Here is a 14,974-nt window from a genome sequence, read left to right as displayed (position 1 = left end):
ATGGTTACTAATTTGGCATCATTTCCCAAATGCTTAGCCCACTTCATCTTTAATAACGTTTGGAGACCAGTCAATGTAGCAAGTCCATCTTCAGATCATGGGTCTGTGTGGAGCAGCTCTGCACTGAAAATTGTGGCCTGCTTCTGGAAATCCTAGGGCCAAGCTGGCTGCCACATATAGAACCGAGAGTAGAACTCTTCTTTGTGATACTTTTACCCCAGCTTTCTAATTTTAACTCCCATATTTCAAACTTTGCCCTGGTCCCCCTGGTCCCTGCTTATCTTTTATTTCTGTTTTTTTCCCCACCACTATAAATTCTTTGTTAGATGGAAGTAACATTGCATTGAAATTTTCTATTTTTATCTCTATTCTGTCACACAGAACACTTTTGGTACCAGATTATGGTTTTGCCACCCACATGGACCAGTTCTCTGACATCAGCTAGGTGTCCTACAATTTAACACCATTCTGATAAATCTACTTGGAGAGAGCATCAGATCCCACAGGTTGCCAATCTCAAGTCCCTATTGTCACCTGTGCTTCTGACTTATCAGACTATAAATCAGAAGTTCCCTTGATGCCATCCTGGACTCAATAATTTGCTGGAATTGCTCATAGAACTCAAGTAAATAGTTTACCTATTAGATGATCAGTTTATTATAAAAAGATATAATTCCAGAACAACCAGATGGAAGAGAAACATAAGGCAAAGTATGGGGAAGGGACTCTGTACCTCCATGCCCTCTCAAGGCATACCACCCTCTGACACCTCTGTGGTTCAATACCCCAGAAGTTCACTAAATCCTGTCCTTTGGGGTTATCTGGGAGGCTTCATTCATTGGCATAACTGATCAAATCATTGACAATTAATGATCAACTCAACCTCCAGTCACTCTCTCCTTCTTGGAGGTGGTAGGAAGAGGGGTTTGGGTGGAGAGCTAAAATTTCCACCCTCTAATCACAGAGCAACCAGCCCCCACCCTGAGGCCACCTAGGTGCCCTACCCACCAGTCATCTCACTAGCATACAAAAGGACACTTTTCCTTTGGGAAATTCAGGAGCTCTGTGTGTACTAGTGACTGGACAAAGATGAAATACATATTTCTTTTATAAATTACAATGTCATAGACATAAACCATAAATAATGTTGGCAGATATTCTAAGAGGTACTGTGACAGGGACTTGAAGGAGCTGGCTTTGCTCAAAGCACTAATTCTTTTCTTAGGCCAGCAGGTGCCCAATGGGTAACTGAAAGCAGGATACAGCCTGGTGTCTCTGCCTTTGCTCTATTTGTCTTCAGGTTCCTGCTAAGCTCTGCATGTAGGTGTGGTCATCATTTAAGAAGTGTTTGTCTCAAAACTGGTACTACAAGGTTTATTGGCCCTAAATTTACATAACCTATCTTCCTTCAAGACTAAGGTAAATTTGCAGCATTCTGTTTCTGACCCCTATAGAGGTGCATAGAAGTCTCCAGTTGTCCTACACCTTCTAGGAAAAGCAGGAGCAATAATCTTGCAGGAATGGAACTGCCCCCTTCCAGGATCACAGGAAGATAAATAAATAAATATCTGCATTCTGCGAAGCCCTCTGACAGAGATTTATCCATGGCTACCAGAGCTGAAATAAGGATTGACCAGACCATAGTTTGAACAGACTGCTTAATTATGCATACCACTGGCTCCCCTGCCCCAATTTTCCCAGTGTTTAAAACTGCAGCTGATGTCAGCATCTCAAAGGCAGGGCTGAGAAAGTGAATCTCATGTTACCTTCCCAACCTGGCCATGTTGATGAAAGTTTCCTTTCCTGCTTTTCACTTTTGCCTTTTCTGCTTGGTTTTTGAGATGAGTGGCTGCACCTGGTTTGTTGGGAGCACAGAGGCCTCTGGCTGAGGGATAATTTCTACCTGTTTGAGCCCCTAATATAAGAAGAGACAAGTATTTAAGGAGACACTCAGAAAGTGGACTGAGAGGGTCTGTAATGGAACACACACATGATGAATAGGGAATGTCTATACCATCCAGAATGCAGGTTGCTTCACTTCAAGACAATTCAATAGTTGATCTAATTTCAAATGCCTAGTAACTACAAGCATTTTTGTCTGGATGGGAAATGCATCTGGAACTCCTTTCAGTCAAAAGTTCCTCCCCTTTAAATGATTTTCCTTGGGACATATTGAAATGTCACACAGATGGCAAGCAGGAAACCAACCAAATTTGGGGGTGACAAAGGAAACTCTGGAATAAAAATGTACCTCAGATATTTCACCATGATCTGACACAATTTAGTAACTGCTTGCACACGGGTAAGTACATTAGTGCTTTAATATACACCATGATAGTAAATGACATTTGTGAGCTATATCCAGCTCAGCTCTTGTTTTTGTATGGCCAAGAGCTAAAACTGAGTGTGGTTTTGTTTTTGTTTTGTTTTGTTTGGATAATTGGGAATTGAACCCAAGGGCACACCACCACTGAGCTATATCCCCGGTCCTTTTATTTATTTATTTATTTATTTTTTGAGACAGGGTCTAGCTAAATAGCCCAAGCTGTCCTCAAATTTGCCATTCTCCTGCCTCAGTTTCTCTAGTAGTTAAGAATACAGGCATGCACCACCTTTCAAACTTCTAAAAATGCTTTTTACATAATTAAATGTTTGGGGTGAGGATCAAAAGAATAGCATTTTCTGAAATGTAAAATTTATACAAAATAGAAATGTTAGTGCTCACAAATAAAGTTTTATTGGAACATAGACACACCTGTCTGTATTCTTTATGGCTGCCAAATTTGGGGGTGACAAATCTGGATTGGTTGCAACAGGAATCATGACAACCCTCAATCCTAATTCTGGTCCTTTATGGAAAAAAGTTGTTGACCCCCAAGATCATCATTATTTAGACTGCTCAGAAGCCAGTAGGATAGTTGGGTGGGTGGTCTCTCCAACTGAATAGATGAAGGAAGAGGCTGAGAGTAAGACCACATTGTTTGACCGTGCTTTACTAGAAAACAAATGCAAATTTCCTGACTTCATTTGGAGCCTCTTTCCATTGCAGTCAACATGCATTTTAGCCATTTTTGCCCTAAGTGTTTTTACAATTATTATTTGAATTTTTGTCTTACATTGTTTAATGCAAAGGGTAAAATTCTGGTCTCTTCTGCTAAGGCAGTCAAATACCTGGCCTAAAAATACTTGAGGAATCTGAAGTGAAGTCAGGTTGACTCCAAAATCTACACTCAGAATTTGCTGCCCAGCAAGCTCTCTTGCTATTGATGCTGTGAGCTCTGAATAGAGGATAACAGTAAAATCATCAACCATGAAATAAGAGGAAATGTCCAATTCCTTCCAGGGGGCAGGTGTACTAAACAGTCGCCACCTCCTTCTTTATTCTGTCACTTCTAGTAAGAAAATAGGATTGAGCGCCTTGGTTGGCATTTTTTTTAAATCTTTGGATTAAAAACTATCTAAATAAAGATTTCCATGTGGGTTGCAGTTCACATCTTCCCCCACATTTTCAAACATTCTTTCTCCCCTTGGAAAGCAGCTCAGCAGAGTGCCACTGGAGGGAGGTGAAGGACGCTGCAGGAAGGGGAGGAGGGAACACTACTGAGAGAAAAATAAAACACCATGCAAAAAATAAACTGAATTGAGCCCATTGGCATTGTGAATTGATTTCTTTTCATCTTTTTTTAGTTGTTGATAGATATTGTATTTTATTTATTTTTATGTGGTGCTGAGGATCGAACCCAGTACCTCACACATGCTGGGAAAGCGCTCTACCACCAGCCACAACCCCAACCCCATGAATTGATTTTTTAAATCACCAATTAAATAAAGCTCTCTAGAAGATTTTCTTGGGTTTCAGCTACTATAAGAGCCAAGAAATACTAAAATAAACCAATCTCTAGGCAAGTCTGCCAGGTAAATTCACAAGGCTTTAAAAACAAGAAAGCTACATTATTTTGCCTGTCCCCTCATTTCCTCCATGTTTCAGCAGTATAGATAATGACATTTTGAAGGATTCTTGGATTGGTAAGCCTGCTAGAACTCTGTATGTATATTTTACAGATGCTATTTTTTTCTAATCAATAAAATAAAATTCTTTCCTGTTTCTATTTAATTTTTGGTCAAGCCTTTCATTGTTATTGGGCAGTATTTTCTGTAGATGTTTTTCATTAAAGAAGCAGCAGAAGCAAGCTTCCAAATTATCCAAAAGAAGAGTGAAGGTAAATAAATTCTGTGCCAATATATTGCCAGAATACTCTCTTAAGAAAAAAAGCCACAAATTCTGTTCCATTTTATCACCAAATGTTAAATTTATTCATGTACAGTAAACAACACAAAGTCATTTGCTTTCTTTTCAACTGAGAAAACCAACCCCCGAATTAATCGAGGCTTAACCCATCACAGCAGATATAGATCATTTAACATTTCCTGTTCAAAGTATGTTCATTATGTCCCTGCTGATCGGTTCCAAGGCTGTTGCTATGCATGAAACGATCGACTATATAAAGCAACAAGCAGTGAGGAAATGCTACTTGTGCTGCAAGCAAAATCGGTCTTCAAATTGTTTTCAATTTCATCTCAATTGATTTATGGCTTTCCTGATTGACCTGTTTCACTAGGCCATTAATAATAGTAGCTCATGTTTGTATGGTGCATTCTGGTCCCAATCTACTTCCACTGTAATCCTTCATTTGATCCACACAGAATCCTATAAAATCAGAGAGCATATTGTTTCCATGTTTTACTAAGAAATCCAGGCTTTGTCGGAGAGGCAGAGCATCTTGCTCAGGTTTGCATTGGTGATAAAGTAACTGAACAAGAAAATATGCTCTTCTAACCCAGAACCCTTTCAGCTAAAACTTCTGACTTAGCAATGTTTAACAGTTAGCATCTGTGACATGGCAGAATGAGCAGGAAGAAGAATGGCACAATAGGATAGTTTAAGAATAGTTTGGCAGAAGAAATAACTTTTCAGTCACACAAGTAGTAGTAGTGCTACTTACCTCTTAGTTTTGCTGGGAGAATTTAATGTGTAGTGTTTACGATAGTGCCTTGAAACTAGTATGAATCCTTTACAGTCATGCCTATCATGGCATGGATTGCACTGTATTGAAAATGAATTGTGTTGTTTTCAATTGCTATTTCAAATAGGGAATGCTTATATAAGGAAGAAAACTCTACTAGACCCCAGGGTTTATAGAAAGTGCTCCCACCCTACCTTCCAACACCCAATTTCCACTCCATAGACATCCACTATTTTTCTCCATTTGTGAAGTATCTTTTTGTGTCAAGTATTTTGTTTCCAAACATCCTCTTCTTTTGCAAAATGTTGGCTATAACTCTTTTTTGCTTTAAATTTAAATCTGTGTTTTTGAATAGGTCTTATTATAAGAGCTGAAGCATAATATAAACATTATTCAGCATCATGGGATTTTTTTTAACATAACAATAGGAAAGGTGTAATTTATTATTTTAACTGGGATAACTTTAAGGTGAAAAATGCTGAAATTAGCAGTTACGCCAGGACCACAAGTATAACCCATGACTGTCCAATACAAACCAAGATAGCTACCTTGCTTAATCATCTTAGACATTATTCCATACCAGCACATAAAGTGTGCCTTCATTTAAAAAAAAAACTGTACTATTAGGTAATACTTGATACATACAAAAGAGCTGCAATGTATATGTGAGTTTAAAGCATAGAAACCTAAGCTTTTTTTTTTCCTTTTTGTTGTGCTGGGGATTGAAACGGGGCCCTTAGCACATGTGAGGCAAGCACTCTAACCACTGAGATATACTCCCAATTCTCTGAAGCTGAAAACTAAATCACTCTACTTAAGAGCCTGAATGTTACTTCTTTATTAAAGTTACCTGTATGCTCCTGCCTACTTCTATTCCTTTCGTCTCTTTTATACATTAACAGCCACCTGAACTTTGTGTATTATTAATATAACACATAATACATTTATGTATCATTGTTTTGTTAAAAAATAGTTTATCACATAGGTACATATACCAGCATCAAAGAGTATAAGATATGCAGGGTTATTTTCTTCTTAACATTTTCTCTTATAAGGTGTATGTGTATTGCTTTTGCATAGCTGTAGTTCATTGACTTTTAGTGATGGGTAATTTTGTAAGTGTTCCATGATTCACAAAATTTATATATTTACTCATGATGAGGTTTGGGTTGTTTCCAGTTCTTATTCCATTATAAACAATGATGCTGTGAACTTTCTTGTACATATTTCCAAGAGTGTGTGTATATCAGTTTCTACAAATGACAGAAATAAAGTTGCTAGGTTTTAAGGTACACACATGTTCAGCTATGCCAAATTATCTATCAGCCAATGAGAGTATCCATAGCTCCACGAAAAAATAGCAGGCTCACAAAGATATAGGAAACAATGAATGTAGGGTAGGCAATCAGTGATGGCTACCATAGTATCCATCCCAGAAACCTCTTTTTCCCATTCAGAGATCACCTTCCACGCTTTCATCAGGGTAGCAATATCAAAAGTTTTCATCAGTTATTACATCCAGCAAGAATCCAAGTCCCCCAAGCTAATGTGAAGTCTTTCCTCCATCAGGTTCACTCCATTTGGCTGTGGTCCAGCCACTCATACTATAAAAATGAGCTTTCTGTCCCAAGTAAAGAATGGGTAGAATGATGAAGATTAAAACAAGATAAAACAAATAAAAAACAAAAATCAGTTTTCTATTTAGGAAGTAAGAAAATAGAAAACTATAGCAATCACTGGTCCATAAATTGTGGGTTAAATGCTTATGCTGAGAGCTGCCAAGGATGGCCTTAGGTGTTGAACAACCATGGCTTGTATTTATTAGGCCTAGGGTTTCTTTGGCAAATTGGTTTCCTCAAAAAATGTGCAGGCTGAAGTCAATTGACTCCATCTATGTGAAAAAGAGCCCCTTCACTAGCTGATCTCTCTGCTGTTACATCCAGACAGGTCCTACTTTATTGATGCTGTCTTGAATCAATTTGAAACAAGTCTTTAAATGATAACAACATCAATCCCATCTTTCCTTAAAACTCAAATAAAACCATTGTTTGATAGAGAACTCAGGAAAAGTTGTCTCTGTCTTGCCCAAGCTGCCACATCCATGACTTCCGTTAAGAATAAAAAAGCAATTGTCTATTGCAACCCTTCATGCTCCAAATTATGGAATACCTAAGTCAACTCAGATTTCAGGATTATGGGTTTAAAGCAATTCTGTTGGCAAGTTTGTATTCTCTTTCCAAAAATAGCATTCTGTTTTATTCAGCTTTTTTTGCTGCTGAGAGTAAAAGACCCAACCAGAACAGTTGTAGAGGAGGAAACATTTATTTAAAGGCTCACAGTTTCAGAGGTCTTAGTTCATAGAAGGCTGGCTCCATTCTTTGGGTGAGGCAGAACATCCTGGCTTGAGGCAAGGCAGAATATCATGGCAGAAGAGTGTGACAGAGGGAAGCAGCTCACACAATGATCAGGCAGCAGAGAGAGAGGTCTCCACTTTCCAGATACAAATATATACCCCAAAGCCACGCCCCCAATGAACCACTTCCTCCAGCCACACTCCACCTGCCTCCAGTTACCACCCAGTTAATCCCATCAGGGATTAATTTACTGATTAGGTTAAGGCTATACCCCTAATAGTTTCTCTTCCAAACCTTCTTGCATTGTCTCACACATGAACTTTTGGGGGACAACACAGCAAAACCATAATACATACCAAACCCTTACAAATTAAACATGCCAGTGTTTGTGAACTTGTGTAGTTCCTGCTTTTTGAATCTCATTTAATCCTAACTTAACTTACTTATGACCATAGAATGTGATAGAAGTGATATTGCATTTTTTTCTGAGGCTTGAACCTTAGAAGGCTAGTAGCTCCCAGCTGAATCTTTTACATACTTGTCTGTGGAAGCCAACAACTGTGTAAAAAGCATGAGTAACCTGAGATATCATTCTGAAAGGAACCCTACTTTAGCCAGGAGGAGAAAATTTCCCAGTTATCCTAGCTAAATCACTAGGCATGAAAGGTAAGAAGCCCTCTTGGATCAGTCAGAACTTCAGCTCTATACATCATCTGACATGAAATCATATGAGATCCTATGAGAAAATCAGCCAGCCAAACCCGCCCAACCCATAAGAACCATGATAGATAATAATTGCTGGTTTGAATCACTTAGCATTGGAGTGGCTTATTACAGAATAATGGATACTAAAATAATTCTTCATCTTTGCTTGTAGAATGGCCTGGTGAGAATGGCAATACACCCCAATGTCTGGATTACCCTACTATTTCTTCTAATACTGTAGCCCAGGGAACCATAAATTCTTATCTCTGTAAATGTCCCACTACAGTTAAGACAACAATTTTACCTAGTTCTACAGAAAAATCACCACCAGTTGCCCCAAATGCAACACAATCCTTTGGTCAAATCACTCATTCAAGTACAAGTTTAACCTTGTTACTTTTAGTACCCTCCTGTTGTATTCAAATTATGAATTAATTAGGGATTTCATTTGGATATATGTAACCAAATCCTAATTTAAAAGGTTTAGTGAAATGGGGAATTCTTTTTTTAATGTATCAAGAAGTCAAAGATGACCAGTGGGACAGAAGCAACTGTTACTGCCCCCAATTTCCATTGCCTTCTTTCTTCACGCTAACATTCATTATTTTTAGCTGAACACATGGCTATCTTGAAGCTAAGTATGATGTATGACTAATTTTGTCTGAGGGATGTAAATAGAAGTATCCTATGTGATTTCTGGAAAGTGTTTTTAAAGGAAACCGTTATGTCTTTCTTTTGTCCTTCTTTCTTGGTCATGAATTAAATGTGGATATAATGGCTGGATTATATGGTATACCAAGGAATCGGATGCCTAATGACAGAAGTTGCTATTCATCCCTAAATTAAATTTACATAAGAAAAAGTGAATTTCTGTATTGTCATACCACCTGTATTTTGAGATTTTATTGTTCTCACAACAGAAATTAATTCTAATATAATAGTTTAAGTCTGGTGCAACAATGGGCCAGGCTGCTTCTGTCTTTCTGGTCTACCACCCTTATCATGTGGCTCCCATCCTTTATGGCAACTTCATTATAGCAAGATGACTGTTGATCCTTCAGCTTTCATTAAAGGTAGAAAGAAACAGAAGGAAGAAATGAGAAGGAAGAAGCGATTCCTATTAGAAAAATAAAGCATTTTAGAATCCATAGAAGATTCCACTTATGTCATATTGGCCAAGTTTTGATATTTAGTTTAGTAGCTGGGCACACTGGCACCCCAAATAAAGTGAAAGTTCTATTAGTAAGATATAAAAAGAAATGGAGATCAAGGAGACAACCAGCAGGGTCTGCCACAACAGTGTGTCAGGAGTAGTGCTTATGTCAGGAGTAGGAAATACTGCGTTCTGAACTTGGCAGAAACTTCACATGGTATCCACTGCAGGTCTCTATCTAAGGTCCTAAGTGGAGATGCATGATTAAGATCCATTGACAAATATTTATTAAACTTAGCAGAGAGATAAGACTGAATATATCAATAAAGTAGTATAAGAGACCACAATTAAGATAGGAATCCTCTTAAGAGAGAACACCCATAATTCAAAGAATAATGGGCTGAAGATGAAACCTTGTGGAAAACTAGTGAAAAGAAACAAAGTATATAGAGAGAACTCTTAACCCATCATGAAAAACCAGTGAAGCAGCAGTAAAAAATGGTGAGAGTAGTTTATGAACTTATGAAAATTTCAAGTATTACAGATAATGTGAAATGCAGCAGGTGGCTGTACAACAATTGGGACTGAAAGGTGTTCTTAGTATTTAACAATTACCATGTGCTAGTTTTTAAGGATTTTAATAAGTAGAGATGTCAGAATCAGTGTCTGATGAATTGATGATTGCTATGATTTGGTTGTAGTTTGATTGCATTCCTCAGATGTTCACATGCTGAAAGCTTGGTTCCCAGAGTGGCAATCTTAAAGTGGTGGACCTTTTAAGAGATGGGGCCTAGTAGAAAGTGATTACGTCATTGGGGATAATGGCCTTAGAAGGGATGATGTACTATTTCCAAAAGCCTGGTTGGTTCCTGCAAGAGCAGCTTATTTTTAAGAGTAAGCTAGGTCCCTGAATCCTCGGGCTTCCTTTCTCACCATGTGACACCTTTGGCATGCAGTCATTTCCTATTTCACATCTATGAGATGTTGTGAGCAGCCAGGGGTTCCCACAAATAGAGAGGGCCCACCCAATCTTGGACTTTCAACTTCTAAAACTGTGAGCCAAATAAATGTCTTATTTATGAAGTATCTAGCTTTGGGCTTTTTAAAAAATAATAACAGAAAATAGAATGATAGAAGAACCAAAGGGAAAATAAGAAAGTAGATGTGAATGGACTATACTCTATCAGCCATTTCTACCCAATTTTAGCTTCTATATAAATTCATATCTTCTTATATACATAAAGAGCAAGTTTTAAGTACTTAGTAGAAAGGAAAAATAAATGGAAAACAAATATATTGCTTTGAGTAAATACTTTTCAGAACAATCTTCCTCTACTAAATTTGCACTGTATTGTGTTGTACTGTATGGAAGTTGCTTTGACTTATAGCTGCAGAGATCTCTGCCCTTACTGGTGTCAAAAGGGTAAGCATGGGTTAGTTTCTCTTTGTTAATACTAGAAGACAATTTCAAAGTCAAATACCTTTGATAAATTGGAGAATTTGAATATGTTTTAATATTTAGACTTTACACATTTAACCTCATCAGCAAATTATTTTTGCTCTTTAAATAATTCATAAACCAGATCCAAAAGACAAATATTCCAAGTGATATTGTGTCTAGAGGATATGAAAATTCTACCAAAGAGATTTGATTGTTAACTCATGGGGAAATCATGTTAAGCCAGTCAAGAAAAATATAGGGTAGAGCCAAAGGAAATAAAAGAACACAAAGAAGCTATATGCCAGGTATCTTAAATATATTATCTATTCATCAGTACCCTTGAGACTGAGGAAAAAAATAGGCTTAGAAGGGTCAGAGTTTATTCAGGAATTCATATATAGTAGGCAGCTGAGTCAGGTATGACTACAAGTTTAGTGTGTGTTTTCTACTATATGTCTATTTTCTAGAGTGAACACCTCAAAGAAAACAAGCTGGACAAAGGGGCTCTTAATAAATTGCTGAAGTTCCTATTTTATTTTTATAAAATTAAGCATTTATGTTTAGAGGAAAACTTTTAAATCATATGACCAAAATACGTCAGTAGGGAAGCATAATATTAACTTGTAACTTCAGTATGCGTTATAATGGGGACACCTAAAAATTATATGTTTGTTTACAGTGAATATGATATAATAGATTTATTTCATCTGTTAAATAACTCAAGATAATATTCACAGAGCCCAATTGGGTGATATACAGCCCAATTGGCTGCATAACAAACTGTATATATAGGAACAAAGGACTAGTGGAAGTTTTACAAGGCTTAAAATGTCAACTTTATTTAATTGGTAAGTATTTAAAATAATTAAAGCATTTGTACCACATCAATATATCAAGATCTCTTCTGAGAGCCACTCAAATCTTTTTTGTTCTTTTTCTTAGATCCAAGATTTCATATGTATACATGTATATTTATGTGTTTGACATTTCTCTGGAATTGAGAATTGCAGCTCCTATTGTGCTAGTTTTTGTCACTATGATCAAAAAACCTGACAAGAACAACTTGGAAGAAGAAAAGTTTACTTGGGCTCATGGTTTCAGAGGTATCAGTCCATAGTTGGTTGACTCCATAGCTCTGGGCCTGAAAGCTACAACACATCATGGCAGGAGGGCACAGCAGAGCAAAGCTGTGCATGCAGCTCATGTGGCCAGGAAGCAGAGAGAGGGGGTGAGGTGCTAGGAAAGAAATACAAACCCAAAGATGTGCCCCTGATGACCTACTTCCTCCAGCTAGCGCCCACCCCCGCCCCCGTCACAGTTACCACCCAGATAGTCCCTTCAAATTATCAATCCATTTGATGGATCAATCAGCTGATTAGGTTACAACTTTCATAATCTAATCATTTCACCCTGAACACTTCTACATTGCCTCACACATGAGTTTATTGGAGGACATCTCAAATCCAAAACACAACATCTAAAATACTCTTGAAAAAGGAAAAATAATATTTTAAAAGTGGCATGCAGAATAATAATATCTAATTATCACCTGAGTTGTCATATCCACAAATTTGTGTAGGAGTATCATCAGGAAGAATAGGCTTTTATAACATCAATTCCAAAAGTTATGCAATTTCCCATTTTTAAAATAATTTACAAACCACACTTCAAGTAAAAAAGAACACCAAAAAAACCCTGTATAATTTAAGGTATGCAAGTTGCTATAAAAAGTAAGCCTCAAATATAACACAGCTTAAACACAACACAAGTTACTATCTTATGTTAACAGTCCCTGGTGCTGCCAGGTTAGTGGTAGAGATTAGAACTGGATGAGAAAAGGCTGAGAGTCTTTCCATGAAGTCTTTTAGAAGTAATCAACTCCCATAATCCATCTGAGGTGAGAGGCTAGGATTGTTTTCTATTCCATATTTTTTATTGCTGCATTATAATTGTACATAGTGACGGGATTCATTATGACATAGCCATTCATGCCTATAATATGACAATATACATTGGCCACTTTTAATGATGCCAAACCAGGAAATTATTTAAAAGAACAGAAAACACTTAGATTAATCCAAATCTAGAGCTTTATATTATGGTATGACAAAAAGAAAAGAATGCAAGACATTTGAGAATTGTTTCAAGTGAATGATTCAAATACCAGGCCATGGGATCTACAGGCAAAAGAATAAAGTTAGAAAGGATCACATAGTTTGGAAAAAAAAATTAAATCAGATCTTATATGGCCAAACAGTAGCTGTATAAGGAACAGAAGTTGAGTGTACCCAACTTGTATCTAGAAAGCAAGATATAGGATATTAAGAAATGGGCAATATATAAAGATAACACATGACATGGAAATTCTATTCATAAGTAAATACCCAAGAGAAATTAAAGCATATGTTCATTTAGAAATTTGTATGTGAATATAATATCCAAAAGGTGGAAACAACCCAAATGTCTATCAAGGATGAGTTGGTAAACGAACAAGGTTAATCTATATGATGGAATATTAGTTGGCCATAAAATGAAATGGAGTACTTACACACTCTACAACATTCATGTATCAGCCTCAAAAAAACATTATGAAAAGTCAAAGAAACCAGTCTCAAAAGACCACATCCTACATGATTCCATTCATAGAAAGCTCAGAATAGGGAAATCTGTAGACACAGAAACTAGCTTAGCAGTTGCTTAGAGCTGAGCAGTAGGAAAATGTGGAGATGGAAATATGATAACTAAAGAATATGGGGTTATTTTTAAGGTGATAATAATGCTCCCAAACTGACTGTGGTGATGATTTACACAGACCTATAAATATACTAAAATTTACTGAATTTTAAAGTTAAAATAGGTGAATTTCTGGTCTGTGGATTATATCTTAATAAAGCCGTTTATAGAAAAAGAAATGAAAGCCAGGCATGGAGGTGCACACCTATAATCCCAGCAACTCAGGAGGATGAGGCAGTAGGATGACAAGTTCAAGATCAGCTTCAACAACTTAGAGAAACCCTCAGCAACTAAAAGAGACCCTGTCTCAAAATAAAAAAATAAAAAGGCAAGGACCAGAAATGTAGCTCAGTGGTAAAGCACCCCTGGGTTCAATCACCAATACCAAAAAAGGAAAAGAAAGGATAGTGACTTGGTTCATGATGAAGACATGGCAATGGGACAATAAATAGAATGGAAATGGAAACTAATATATTAAATAGGATGTCTACATGGACATTGATGTAGGATGACTGTGAGATTAGAGGTAGACATACTAAATCAGATGCCCAAGTCTTTGGTGAACACAGGGGGTCACAAGGATATAATCAGATAACACTGATATAGAGAAAGGATGGTGGCTAACTGAACTACAAGTAGGTGGTGATTGTTGTCTGTGTTAAAATTAAATATATGCATATAAACATATTATGACATATGTATATACTGCATATCTGTATATGTGTATTTTAGATAGATAATTAATAGATAAGATGGATGGATAGATATATGATTGATTGATTGATAAGAAGTACTAATAATGCCTAGTGCCCTGCACAGGACTTGGAGTATAATATTTACTCTTGAGAGACCTGTAAAATTTCAAGTGTCTGTGGTTCAAAGGAAGCATTTTATGAAGAAATTCAAGGTCTTTGGGGAGAGATTTTCTTTCCTTTCCTTAATATTTTTCTTTCTTTCTGAACAACAATAAAAGTTCCAAAAAGTTATTTTTAAAACTTAGCAGAGAGGAAAACCATACCAATCTGTGTTAAAGTAGGGGAAGGAACATAATAAAGACAACAATTTAGAGAAGAAAGATCATTGAAGTAATTTATGTTTTAAATGGTGTCCAATGATAAGATGAATGACAGGAGTGAAGGGATCCATTGGCCTTGAAGTAGCTTGGAATTGTGGGATTAGCAGACTCATTAATGCTAGGTGTTTGCAGAACCACTGGGAGAGAGCTATGTTTCAGCAACTGGCTTGGACTTGAACTTCCAGTGAGGACACAAAACATATTTCTAGTACGTCTTCTTATTCATTCCACAGAAGTCACCACTCATCTGAGTTCCATTGTCATATAGAGTATTTTTGTGTATTCTAAACTTCTTATCAATGAAAGAATAAATCATATACTCCTTTGTATCTAATTCTTTTAGCTCAATGTTTTTGAAACTTATCCCTGTTATTATGTGTTATCAGCAGCTCATTTTTTTATTGCTATTCTACTGCATGGATACATCATAGTTTATATATATATATATATATATATATATATATATATATATATATATATATATATATA

This window comes from Marmota marmota, unplaced genomic scaffold (assembly GCF_001458135.2).
Source record: "Marmota marmota marmota unplaced genomic scaffold, marMar, whole genome shotgun sequence".
NCBI classification, from domain to species: Eukaryota; Metazoa; Chordata; class Mammalia; order Rodentia; family Sciuridae; genus Marmota; species Marmota marmota.
This window is presented reverse-complemented; position numbering follows the sequence as displayed.